Here is a 14,537-nt window from a genome sequence, read left to right as displayed (position 1 = left end):
GCTCAAATGGTTTGCGAAATCCTCCGGAATTCTCTTGCGAAGCTCCTCACGACTCTCGGGCAAAACTAATACCGCTGAAGTCGCCCACACGTTGGGCCGTCAATTGGAGAACCTGACCTTATGGGCCAGGCAGCGCAGGGCACGCCTAAGATCTCCGAGTTTACCTGCCTCGACCGACAGAGACACGAGACACTCTGTTAGGCGTAGAAAAGTGGTTTTATTAGCTGCAGCTAAGCACAGTTATCTAAGAAGTACCACACAGGTAGGTTCTCAAGAGACTGCCACTTCAATCCGTGGCGCAAAGTCTATTATATAACACAAGTTTACAATGACAACTCCCAATATACACAAATCTGACAAATAGGAATAGTTCGAAAACAAGCTATCGGATGTCTAAAACACACCCTCCTTTCAGACCCCGTGTGCTGTCCTCCCCTCAGGTTAATCAACACTAGTGCCCATAATTCAATTTGCAGGTGGCAAAACATGTGTAGAATGCTTCAAAAGAAGGGCTATGTAACATGAGAATACATTAAGAGAATAGTGAAGGCCAGGTAAATAAGATAAGGTAGAGAAGAATGGTGGGACCCAAACAGTGGAGTAAGACATGGATTAATCAGTCTAGACACGGCTTTGCGAACTCGGCCAGACCCTGACATCAGTATCGCATACAAGGACAAAGGTTGTTCTTTAACGAGAAAAACATGGAGCAGCTGAAAAAGGCAGAAAGACCATTCTACCGCGTTAGCCGTGCTGCCTGAGTGAGGCAACATAAAATGGCGACTAAACACAAAATGGCGGCTGTAGCGAAGCGGGGCCGAAAACTACGTAACCTCAGCTCAGTATACAGTTGTGCCAACATTCGTAGCAATACCTAGATTTCTGAAATCAACCATAATTTAGTGCAAATCATGAGTTCCACATTTTCCCCAAGGGCACAGCAGGATTAAATATATTTACCACTGAGATATCATCCCATACTTAAAACTAGAATAGGCCAAGCCAGTTCTTTCACAGGCACCATACTTTTAGGAATTTATGTGAGCATCTCCTCCCTTCAGGCAAAACCCTGTGTTAATTGCCACCTCTCTAAACTTAGATTGCAAATCTGTCCATTTATCATCTTAGAACTCTCCAAGATATCATTCCCACGGTCCCTTCAAAGCCTATAGGGAATCTGGTAGGTTATTCATGAACTTGTACTGTGTACTGAGTGGGTACTGTGTACTGATTTGGTTTCACTGCCCCATTATTATATCGGGATCCCCCTTTGAAGTGGGAGAAGCTTCTGAGGTTTTCCCCACACAGAGGTGTCTGGAAAGTCCTGCCTCAGTGACCTGATCCCAGTCCCCCTGAGGTCACAGAAGGCTATTATGTAGTCCTTTGTGAGTGTGCTGGGCCAGTGCCTTGGAAGGGAATATGTGGTAGGTGACAGCACCAACCCCCTACCATCAAGTCAGGATGGCCCATCCTATCAACACCCAATCCTCTTTTGTGTGACTATCTGGGATGAATACACAAAGGCCACCAACCAACTACACCTAGGTTGATTGTACTGCCTCTCAAGTAGAAAATCTACTTGAGTGGCAGAAAATCTACTTGAGAAGTAGCACTCTTAACCCATGACTGCTCTTGACAGCCCACGACTGCCTGTGTTAGAAAATGGCACCAGGTGATGCCAAAACTCGCTCGCATTTCTGAATGCTCGTGGAAAAAAATTACACTGCACGACGATTGGCAGATTTGGCCAGAACTCCTTGCTACAAGAGTAATGAGGAGTTACCAAATTCTGACAATTCTGCAGGGTTTAGGGTATACCTCAGAGATGACATATGTACTAAAAAGGAATTTTTAGACATGGCAAAGGTTATTTTTGGCAGGTAACATGGCAGCTTAAAACTGCACAAGAAGACTGTGCAAGACCACGATTAGCGGCAAAGTGATGTATGATTGCTTCTTTTGTGCATTCACAGATTCACAGTTAATGACATATTTAGTATCAAAAAGTGTTTGGTGAACTGTAGATGTCAGGGATTGGACCTAGGGCCTCATACATACAAAGCATGCACCCTATCTCTGAGCTACATCTACTAGCAAATTGAAGAAATTCTATGTCATCTACTAATTCTTACTTCAGAAAACCAGACTTTCTGCTCTATTTAAGTGTGTTGTTTACTTGCTTGATATTCCCTCCACGGTGTGTGTGAATTTAATCACCCCATGCTGAAAAATGAACTAGTCCATGTGTAATGTAACTAAGACCACTGGAATTATGTGGCAGGGCAGGGCCAAATTATGTGTCTAGGTGTAGTAATTGATGCTGAGAGAAAAGGTGAATTATGTGGCATAATGCGGTACATTTTACATTATTTATAACTGGTAACACTGCAGAGGTTGAAACTCTTTTGTTCCAGTTTAACACTCAAATAGAGCAATAAGCAGCCACAAAGATGACCAGTTAAGATATGGAAAGGGCCTTCCACTGTGCAGCAACATGTGTTACTGCGCTTGTAGTAACTTTTGAACCATTTGAGCTAGAAAACTATTTTTTGTTAAACTCTGCAGATTAAGCAAAGTGGTGGAATATATGGCAACTGCAGCTAATCTATTAATATACCACAAAGCAGCAAACCCGCGGCTGCACAATTACATAACTCCCATGGCCCTGAAGGTAACTAGTGCTTATATAAATCGCTCCAATACCGAGTTTGCGCTGTATAAAATTGCAAAAAAAGTTCTAATTAAAAAAGCAGGATATATCGATGATAGTTATGTATAATCTTGTTTCTCCGCATTTACAGACCTCTGTCAGTTTCTACTGGTTATAGTTCTAGATGTCTTAGCCGTGATGGAAGTGTCATGATGCTGCTTCACAGGGTCTGAGTACAGTTCCATGTCCCATTTCAGGAAGGGCGTGAGAGCCCACTGAAATCAAAGAATCAACATAACCTGCATAATAATACTGCTAACCATCCCTAAATATACCCAGGTTTTCCTTGGGATTTCTCTCTGGCATCAATTTAGACCACAAAGTTAAGTCAGTCTCTAATGGCAGGCAAGCCAAGGAGGGATGGCATGAGCAAATCCTGGGGGGCACCTTGCGGGTGCAGTGTTTAGACCTTGAGTGGTACAGAAGACATGTCAGCTCTCTTATGGCAGGATGAGCATGACAGGTGAAAAGAAATCTTGGAACACTGCACTATTCTGGCACCGTCACAGACCACAAGTGTGGGGCAGCCATGATAACTCACTTGGCAGACTAAGCAGAACAGGCCCAGTTTAGAAAAGATATTTTACTCTCAGAAAATGACATGTGACTTCACACACACTGGATGTCTTTGTTTTGGTGGCATTAATTCTCCTTTCGAGTTCTAAGAATGTAATTTCCACACCATGAGTGGAACAAGCAACATAATGGAGGAAGATAGGAGTGCGGTGGTGACAAATAAAGCTTGGACAGTGGGAAGAGGGTGGGTGGGGGTGCCAAAGTAAAATAAGAAAAAAAGCACTATGACGTGGCGAGCATGGATTGCATCATGGTGATTTTTTTTTTACCTTTAAGACATCTTGCCCAACAGCATGCACTGTTTGGCAACATGTAAAGACACAGCACAGAGCGTGAATTTGTGTGTGTGGGGGGGGTAGGTGAAAATAATGGTGTGTGGGGTGGTGGCTGAAAACATGGGACTGTAGACATGCACTCACTAACAGTGCATGTCCAAAACTATCAAAAGAGTATTTGCAGCAGCCTGCAGTCAGTAGTAGGAGATAGGAATCCCAGGAGTGAGCTGGAGGTTAGGAGGAGGAGCTGACGAATGGGAAGCAAGAAAATGAGAATAACTTGGAAGTCAACCAATGCGGAAATGTATTGGTGGGCTCTATGGCCCGTTTAAGATTTTTTTTGTCTGTGCAGGAGATCTTCCATGCACATCGCAAGAAAACTAAATAGGGCACAAAAGTGAATGGAACATGTAGCCAAGTTTGCAGGCCTTGGCTACATGTAGTGCAACATAACTAGGGACATACAAGTAAATTAAATGTGCCAATTGGGTGTAAGTCAATTTTACCATGTTCAAAGGAGAGAGCACAAGCACTTTATAAGGGTAGCAGTGGCAAAGTGCACTGAGTCCCAAGAACCAACAAAAACACGTGATCAGAAAGCAAGAAGGGTGAAGGGAAAATGGTTAGTGGTGACCCTGCAGAGAGGGCCGGGTCAAACCTCAGCGTTCATGTTTTCAATAATTTTGTCTGTTTCCCGCTGTTCTTTTACTTGTAATACTATTATTCTGCTGATGTGTTAACCATGTTCCATTTTTAATTTTTATTTGATTTGTTTACCTTTTATAAATCGTGATGCTTTACTTCCTGTTCACCTTAAACAAATATTTCAAATATCCAGTAACATCGAATAATACCAAGTGGCCTTTTAATATGTTGCCAAAAAATCCTAACATAATAACCAAATGTTCCTGTGGGAGCTTGAATATGCTTATAGGTCATTTTCATTTCTTTCCCAAGTGCATTTCATGAACTGTGTATGTTTTTATGAACATAAACTCTGTAACGATTTTGATTTTTTTTTTTTTAGTAAACGCTATTTACCCATATTTTACTGAAGGCACAATTAATATCCATTCCATTTCTTTTTAGGTCAACACGTCTTCTATATCTGAGTAAACTGGCACTAATTATAGAGCAGATTGTATGGGGATTTCTACAGGAGTGCACTATGGCAATACAGATTAAGCAATTAACCCTGATGTCACTGTAATTATTAAGATACTTTAGAAAAATGAACTAATTTCCCCACAGGATGTCCTCCTGAAATCAAATTCTACTCTCTTTGAGTTGCCAAAATGGGAAATGTTAATGGAAAATTACTTTGGCAGTTTGTAATGAATCTATTGGGGTAAGTAGCTGCTTTTCAATCCTGTGTGTACTCGATAGCTAACCGAGAGCCCACACGTCTTCAGATACAAAATAAAGACTATTTGTTGTATATTGCCCCGAGTTTTAGGTAAAGTTGCATTGTCGGGAAAGTGATAACATTAACTGCACGCGGTTGACAGACATGTCTGAACTATACTCCATATGAAACATCTTTCAATAGCTATACGGACACGACAGAAAAAGAAATGTATGTCGTTTGTTGTGGGTGTAGCTATTGTAAAGATTTGCTGCAGGTTTATTTTAGGAATGATACTGATTTCCAGGAAGTTTTGAGGAGCCGAGTCTTCGTTATTCGAGTTGTTCAGCAAGAATTGTACTTAAATGTAAAGGAGTGTCAACAGTAGTGGTCGGTGGTGGGAGTCACTGCCCGGCGGTGACGTGGGGAGGGGGAGGGGCAGGGCGGGGGGGGGGGTAGTCATCTATGGATTATGAAGGATTACAGGTAAGTAAACATATAAATAAAGAAACCGAGGGGCATATTATCAAGAAAGGGCGTTACATTATCGCCGCTTTTATCGGCAGGAAACTGCCGATAAAGCCGCGATAATGGGCTTGATAATGGGCTTGATAATATGCTCTATGAATTCCAATCGAAGCCAATGTAACATGGGCTTCGATTGCCATTCATAGAGCATATTATCAAGCCCATTATCGCCGCTTAATCGGCAGTTTCCTGCCGATAAAAGTGGCGATAATGTAACGCCCTTTCTTGATAATATGCCCAAATTTCGTTGCATGCACTGCATCCCCAAATGCGATGCAGTGCATGCAATAAAATTTGTTTTATTTATTTATATGTATATTTACCTGTAATCCTCCATAATCGATAGATTACTACCCCCCACCCTGTCCCTCCCCCTCCCCACGTCGCTGCCCGGCAGCTACTCCTACCACCGACCGCTACTGAGTGTCAAGTGTTTATCCCAAGAAATGGTGCATTAACCCAATCCGGGAGCATGCAAGTAAATAAGCGACACACAGAGCTCTGTAAGAAACGTCTTTATTCTTCAAAATGCGTCTACGCTTTGCATGCATTACGTGATAATATTTCATAGACGCACTTTAACACCTCCCAAGAGATTACATAATTCCCCTTAGAGTATGCCCAGAATTGTGAGGGTCCTAGCGCACATAGTGTTGATGACACTACAAATCCCTATTTGTTAAATAAAAAGTATAAACAACATGAACATTATATTTCTTCAGTGAGTCTTTGAGGTGCTAGAACTGGCTTGCCCAATTGGGTGGTGTGATATAGTTGAATTGCACTTTGATTCTGCACTGATGACACAGGTTCCGATGTGTGATCTAGAAATGTAGATGAAGTTGCCTCATTCATGGTCTCAGGAGATGATTAGTGTTGAGGTAAAATGTGACGAGTGTCTGATGATGGACTTTCTGGGACGCTGCGCAAAAGCCATATGCTCTTTGCATATTACAACTCTCAGAGTGTCTGTTTTCTGCTTCTGTTTCTGTTTGACTAGCACCCAGACCCCTCTATCAAAGACTGCTTCCTTGGCGTATCGGTCTGCATGTGCTTTCATCTTGCTCTTCTGAGAAGGGACCATGACATGAGCCTTATCTGCACTAAGCAATCGTTCCAATGTCCATTGCGGTAGTTTGACTCTGATGGCTCTCCCAAATTGCACGGTGGCAGGACTCTCCCTAGTTGTGGAATGAGGAGCTGATCAATAGGCCCATGCAGCTAAGAGTGGTGAGGCGGTGGGGCCTGCTGGGGGTGGGGCAGGGGGAGGGCCTTCGACAGAGGATGACGTGGGAAAATGTAATATTTTTCTTTATTTTTAATCCTCGTGGACACAGGAATTGATTCATATCTATTCTTTCAACCGATACTCACTGAATAACTTTCTTGAGAGTGCCATAAAGCATTCAAGAACGCAATTGGCTTGGGGCCAGAGAGGTGTGCTCTTTTGATGCTTGACATTGAGTCGAACAAGAAACTCCTTGAACTCTTTGCTATTGAAAGGATAGTCATTGTCAGATTTGAGAATAGCCGGGATGCCCCAAACTGCAAAAATGTTGTCAAGCCGCTCAATGAATTTGTCATGGGTTGTTGATGATAATTGATAAGTCTTCCAACAAAGGAAAGCACAAATATTTATCAGTGACAACCATGAGATGATGTCCATTTCCTAGAGGCCCAAAGAAATTAACTTCAAACCTCTTTCTGGTATGAGAGGAAGGTCAGACATATTCAGACGATGCTGCATAACCTTGGAGGATATGCAGTTCCACATATGGCATGATTGCAGCTTTTTTCACTCATTCATTTAGGTGTGGGAACCACACTCAGCCTCTTAGAGCTCTCCTGGTGGCTACAATCCCACAAAGTCCTTCATGGGCTATCTCAATGACTTGCTGTCTCAGGCTCTCTGGTATGCCAATTCTGGAACCTCTCAAGGGACGGATAACTCATCCTGTACATTTTAGAACTTTTGAAATTCAACATCATCAGTAAAAGGTTGATGTGAAGGGGCCACGACCCCTACCTCGGCGAAGCCGCGCCTTCCTTCATGGTCCCGGCGCCCGCCATCCGATCCTCGGGCGTCCATAGCAACCAGGACTCCACCCCTCTCTCCTTCGTTACAGGAACCAATCCCGACGAGCGGTATCCCGGAAGGACTCTCCAGTGACCCCGGAAGTCCCTCCCCCAGTCCAGAGGTGGAGCACAGAAAAGCCAGAACCGAAGACAACAGGGCGTTCAAGCAGGAAGACTCGTGGCAGGAGACAGCGTGCGGAGAACCCCGGGAGCCGAGCGGTGGAAGCGGAAGAAGAAGACGAGGTCTGGACGGAGGACTGGTGGAGTCCGGTGGAGGAAGCTGGAGAGCAGCCGCAACTCGCGGGAGAGTTGCGACGGGTCAAGTGAGTACCAATTCCCCTTTGTATAGAGAGTGTAAATATTGTAGTGTACAGTAGGCCATCCCCCACCTTGCATCCAGCACTGTAGGATTGTGTATATAACCCGTTTGTAGTCACTGGCACATTTGTATATACGATCCCCTCACTTGCCCGTCACCCAGTCACCCTTCTGCCCGCCCCCTTCTTCCTCTTTCCCTCTCTTAAACCTCCCCTACCTACCTCACATTCGCTTGAAGTCCCGCACAACCCCGGTGAAGGTAGACGGCATTAATCAGTTCTGAGTCGAAGAACTAACGGACCTCTTTTCTCTCCTTCCCATACCTCCGAGGAGCCACCGTCCAGCTGATCAACCGACCAACCCCTCTGGAAGCCCTCAACATGACTTCCAGCCAAGTACCTTCCCTCAGCGAAGAGCCATCGTCTCGACACCGCGCCAAGCATCGCTTCAAGACTCTGTTCTCCCTTACCCCCCTCCAACTGTGTATTGACAATAAAAATCGGCTAAGAGATAGCCCACTACATACGGCCTCCACGCCTGTTAATCCGGTCTGCCTACACCCCACGATCACAGGTGGTGTCAGAAGTGGGATCACCCGGAAGCATGGAGGCCGCTGTGAAAAAACTGGCGTAGACCCAGGAGCAACTCGGGAAGATGATGGAGCAATTCCTTAAGACGGCCGAGGACGACCGAGGACAGTTACACGGTGTCCTGAAAGGCCAGGGCACAGCTCAGGACCAAGCATTGGGCAAGCTCACCGACGTCCTAGGACAACAACGACCTGTCACTACTCTCCCCTCGGTGGTTCTCCAAAAGTATGGGCCGGGAGAAGACCCGGACTACTTCTTCACTAACTTCGAGTGTCTGGCCCAAGCCGCTGCCTGGCCCCCTGACCATTGGGGTCACTATCTGGGTCCCCTGCTGACAGGCGAGTTACAAGCGGCTTACCAACAAGCCAATATCCAGGGACAGACCCCTTATGGTGACATCAAAACCTGTATCCTTGATCGCCTGGGTATTGACGTCGAGACCTATTGGTTGAGGCTACGCCAAGCCAAAGAAGGAGCACAAGAAACCCCTCGGGCCCTGTCTTTTCATATCAAAGATCTGGCAGATCGTTGGCTGCGACCCGCCACGGCCACAAAAGAAGAAATACTCTCCAAAATATATCTGGAACAGTTTTCGGCTTCTCTCCATCCTACCACACAAAAATGGGTTCGTCAGCACGCCCGCCTCACACTGGAGAACGCGATAGAGATCGCCAGCGCCTACAACCGGACACAAGACTATCAGAAACCGAAAGAAGAACATACCCACCGACCCCAACCCCATGGCCACAACCGGACCCCGAGACCGTTCTTACCCAGAAAACCGGAACCCCCTCCTCTTTTCCCTTACCCTGTTATGCCTCGACCGCCTCCACCCGGTTCCTCAGTGTTATTACTGTGGGGGATATGGACACATTGCCTGAGTATGCCCCCAGAAAGAAGAACAGATGGAGGTGGGTCTCTCCCGGAACTTTGTCTGCCTCCCTGCGGAAACAACCCCTCCCGCATACCACTGCCCCGTGCGAATCGATGGACACCCGTTACTAGCCCTTGCCGATACGGGTTGCAGACAGAGTGTGCTCCGACCCCAGGAGCTTCCTTACCCGGTGGGACCAGTGACCGGTACAGTAGCCATCCAGTGCGTACACGGTGATACGAAACTGTACCCTACCGCCCGGATCAGAGTTCAACACCCCATGGATCACGGAAGCACGCTAACTGTGGGTCTCATACCCTCTCTTCTGGAGCAAGTGATACTATAGGACTAAGATATAGCCCACTACATACGGCCTCCACGCCTGTTATTCCGGTCCGCCTACACCTCACAATCACAGTTGACTGCTTTTCTTTCAAGATCTTGTGATGATGAGGTCTTTGAGGATGAGCATGTTTTTATCTGCATTGGTGACAGCAATGATATTTTCATTGTATAGTGATTTTGGTGTGCTGGACCTCACAATGAAATTGATATACTCTCCAGCCGTGTTGGATGTTGAGCTGTGGTGATGTAGCGGCACTCGTAATGTAGCGGCACTCGTAAAAAGTAATCTGCTGGGTTTAGATTTTTTCCTGGCTTGTAAACATTTACAGTATCATACTCTTTCAACTCCACTTCTCTATTATGTGCAGTCATCTTAGCTTTTGGGTTTCCAAAGATAGTGAGCAATGCTAGATGATCTGTAATAATAGTGAAACACTTCCCATATAGAAACACATGAACATGTTCAAAGGCCCATATTATAGCCAGTCTCTCCTTTCCTATGTTCTTTTTCAGACAGGCTTCTAGTGGCATAAGCTACAATGTGTCTATAGGAGAGTAAGATCTGCTTCCTAAGGTTACCCCCACTTTTTGCTGTGTTTCACTAGTCTTTCGACTTTAGTCTGGCTGTGGCCCTGCTAATCAAGACCACAGCCTAGCTGTTCTCTCTCTAAATTGATTGGATGTACTTTAGGTACATACAAGATTGGTTACTGGGTCAACCTTATCAGTCCCTGGTATATGGTACCTTAGGTACCAAGGGCATAGGTACCCCAGAGGCCTACCAGGGGCTGAAGCATGTATTATGCCACCCCTGGGAAGCCTTCCAAAATTTCACCACAGGTCTGCACTTGCATCCTGGGTAAGGTGTTGTAAGCACCCCATACTTGGATATAGTATACCTATATCCACATTTAAAACAGACACATATTAACCTATAAGTCAATCCTATGGCAGGCCTTGACAATCCTGAAGGCAGAGTACTTGGTTTTGTGTGAGAGGGTGCCCTAGCATGAGATGAGCCCCTTTGCAGCTTTCGGAATCCCTTCCTTATAGCTGTTCTGTGATATGGCCATACCATATACTCTGAAGTGCATTATATTCCTTGCGGTTAATGCTAACTTTGGTTTGGCTTTATCAAAACATGTTGTGTTTGGTGTCAAACACTTTGGAATACTACCCCCCCCCCCACCAGTTCTGACGGCGGGGGTAGCATTCCACCCTTCTAGAGGGAGAAGACATGTACACACTGGTATAACCGATAAATGTTTAAAAGTGCCTCAGCATCACAAAATGGATGCTGCTGCCACAGACACGAGTCTGACCTCCTGCTGCTAGATGAAACTCCGGCAGGGGAGGCCTGGACAACAGCTTTCCTGTCCAGGAAGGTGCCAGCACCTCCCCAGACAGGCTTTAGTGTATTGGGGCAGAGTGCCTTTCAGACACTGCCTAGGGTACACAAAGGGCTCCATGCATTTCCCAGTTCAAACCAGTTGCTGGGGCACTCAGCCCCAGCTCTGGTGCGAAAGTGGACAAAGGGGAAAGGGTGTAACCACCCCCTAATAGGTCGTACCGTACGTGGGACCCTAGAGTTAGTCCAACCCCTAAACTTAGTAAAAGTATAGGAACCCAGTCACTAGGACTTTAGATTACCCTGGATGAAACTCTGAAGAAGAAATCTTGGACCTTCGACATTCCATATCAACTGGAAGATGGAAGAAATATCCAGTGTGGTAAAGGAGTTACTCCCCTGTTCAAACATGCACCAAAGAAGCATCTTGCTGGTCTGCATTTTTGAGGCTCCCGCTGGTTGCCAAAGAATCTGCGACACAGGACACAAACTTCCAGACATCTCCGAGGCTGACACGAGTCCCCAGTAAGGCTGAGACCTGTAGCTATCATGAGAGACTTGGGACCAGAACTCCTGGACATCCTGCAAGTTTGCAAGTGCACCTAGTTCCCGAAGTTTTCTGAAGTTGTGCATTGGGCTATTTGTTGCCCATGCCCGAGCACCTTTTGCACCAAAGCTGAGAGGCCTACACTCCACAAGGGTTCTGTGGACCTGCTTTCTTCACCGCAGCTTGAGGTTCCTTTGCGATCTCTAGTCCATTGGCTAGTGGGTCCCTACGAGGCACAATCCTGTGTTTCTTGGGCTTTCCTAGTTGCTCCAGACGTGCCCTGACTCTCCTTTAAAGGGTCAGTCCCTCAGACCTTGCTTGTTTGCACCAAAGCCAATCTTGTCATCTTGCATGGGTTGCTGTTGCCAAGGCTTGTTGGGTTCAATCCGGATAGCAATGCTGCAGCACTCGACATCCAACATGGCATAGCTCGAATCCAGCTCCAGGTTGTCGTCGACGCCTCCTGGACCTCGTGGCTGAAGAGTCAAGCTTCACCTTAAAGCACCCAACATCGGCTGGCATCTTCTTGTCGCCATCCTGGTCACTGGCTAGTGACCCAGACTCTGTCCCTTCTGATCCACCCTTAGATCCATCTGGACACTTTTCCTCTGATCGCCTGCAGCACTTCTTCGCAGCTCTCTATTGGAATCGACGGCGAAACCCGACACGAAAAGACAGCTATGCACCCGGCTTCCCTGGGTGAGCTAACACGAGTACTTTGGTACTCCCGTGGGTCTTGACTCTCGAAGTGCCTAGTTCTAAAGGGGTTTCACCGCTGTCCACTCCTAAGTGTCCTAAAACTTTAAAACTGTAACTTGAATTTCCTCCATAGAAGTTAATGCTGATTTGCAGCTGTGTTTAGACACTGCACACGTCCCTGTGGGTCTCCTGCATCCCTACCTTGGGTGGTTCCTGGTTGCCCCAGCCGTTCTACAGGCCTTAGGCCTTACTTCTATCCCTCCCGTGGTTCTTATACCACTTTCTTAGTATATGGTTTGTGAGGCCCCTAGGGCAAAACGTATACTGTGCTATTTACTGTGTGCTATTTAAGTTCTTGTATTGTACTTTTGCCTCAAGCCTCATAAAGAGACTAGAGGGGTGTGTTTTAGAATAAATACATATATTTTATATATATACCTGGTGTGGTGTACTTTCATTTGATCATTCAAGAGATTATGGACTGGTAAAACAAGCTGCTTTACATTCCTTCTAGACTTAGCCTGAAGGCTGCCCTCCACAGCTACCACCAGGATAGCTTTCTATGAGGTTGGCTTTAACCTACCATCAATAAAGGTCGTTTGGACTGGTGCAAGGTGCCCACTAGAATAGTGGACATCATATGCCAGTCTAACTTCTCACATTGATGTGCAGTGTATGGAAATCCAGCTTGCATTGTTTTACCAGATAATCTTGAGAGTATTTTTTGAAAAATCACTAAAGGTACCATAGGTACATATAATACAAGCTTAGAATACAGTAAGTTCTACTGAACTTAGAGTTTTGTGTTTTAAAGGCTTAGCACACCTTGCCACAGCTCAAAAGAGGTTTAGTAAGAAACCAACTAGAGTAGGTAGTGCATACACCAAAACTCACTAGTTATGTCTTCAGGGGCAGGTCCTAGTGTGTCCTTACCAGATGCCAGTAAATTACAGACATCCAAATATGACACATTCCCTTTCTCAGAGTTAAGGGCTCTGTGCACTATGAGGTAACTGAAGACTGGCAAATGTGCCAACACCCAACGCCTCAGAGAGGTATTGCTTTTAGATGAACTGAAGAAAACTTCAGAGCCTGTCAGGGTAGGTAGTGGGTTGGGAGCAGCAGATGAGGAAGATCCCAGTGATCCAATCCCACAGGATTCAGACTCTGATGCTGACCAGGAAGTTGACAATAGACTTGACCTGGGGAACCCAGCTCCTACTGGAGATGAGGAAGGCCCAAGGGGCCCTCTCTTTGTCCCCCCAGGAAGAGTTGGTGGTGGGCCCAGAAGACCAAGATCACCTTCAGTGTAATCTAATCATATTGGCACATCTATAGGGTCCTCTGCCTCTTCTCATAGGAGGGCTACCTCCAAGGAGAAGAGGGAGTATCAGGTGAGAATGGAAGAAGCTCAACTGAGAATAAAGAGACAAAGAGTAGCCTTAGAAAAGAAAACCCTAGCTCTTTATAGAGCAAGACAAAAGATGGGGCTAGAGCTCCATTGTGGCAGCAACTTCCCTAGTGGTAGGGATAGGTCTTATGACCATAGAAACTTAAACAAGATTGTCCCTCCCTATCAGACTGGGGATGACATCCAGATATGGATTACTGCATTGGAGAGGGCCTGCAAAGTACAGAAGGTACCCCAGGAGCAGTTGGCAGCAATCTTGGGGCTCTCCTTTGCAGTCAAAGGTAGACATAAGCTCCTCACTGTAAGAGAAGAGGATGCTGATGATTACAAGGTCCTGAAGAGTGCTCTGATAGATGGGTTAGGCTTAACCACTGAACAGTACAGGATACAGTTCAGAGACACCCAGAAGGCACAGACTCGGGACTGCGTTGATTTTGTAGATTGTGCTACTAAGGCTCTGGAGGGCTATTTGCTGGGCAGTAAAGTGTGTGACTATACAGGATTGTATAATCTGATCATGAGAGAACACATTATTCATAACTGTCAGAACCAGGTTGACTCTGATCTGACCTCTCCCCAATATTTGGGAAAGAAGGCAGACAAATGGGTCAGAACCAGGGTGAAGCAGAAGGTACAGAACCAAGGTGGTGACCAAAAGAAGCAAGATCAGGGTGGGGAGAAAGGTAAAGACCAGAAGTCTTCACAAGGTCCCCATGAAGCTTATAATGGTGGGGGTCCCCAATCTAAAAAGAAAGAAGGCCAAAGATACCATGGTGCAAAGCTTATAAGAATAATAGTCACTGGACTAGTGATTGCACCAAAAAGGAGACAGCTACAGCCACCATTGCCCCTAAGGCAACTGTTGCCCCTAGTTCAGCTACAGGTGGTGGTTCCC

This window comes from Lissotriton helveticus, chromosome 1_1 (assembly GCF_964261635.1).
Source record: "Lissotriton helveticus chromosome 1_1, aLisHel1.1, whole genome shotgun sequence".
Lineage (NCBI taxonomy): Eukaryota > Metazoa > Chordata > Amphibia > Caudata > Salamandridae > Lissotriton > Lissotriton helveticus.
Note: the sequence above shows the minus strand (reverse complement) of the source record.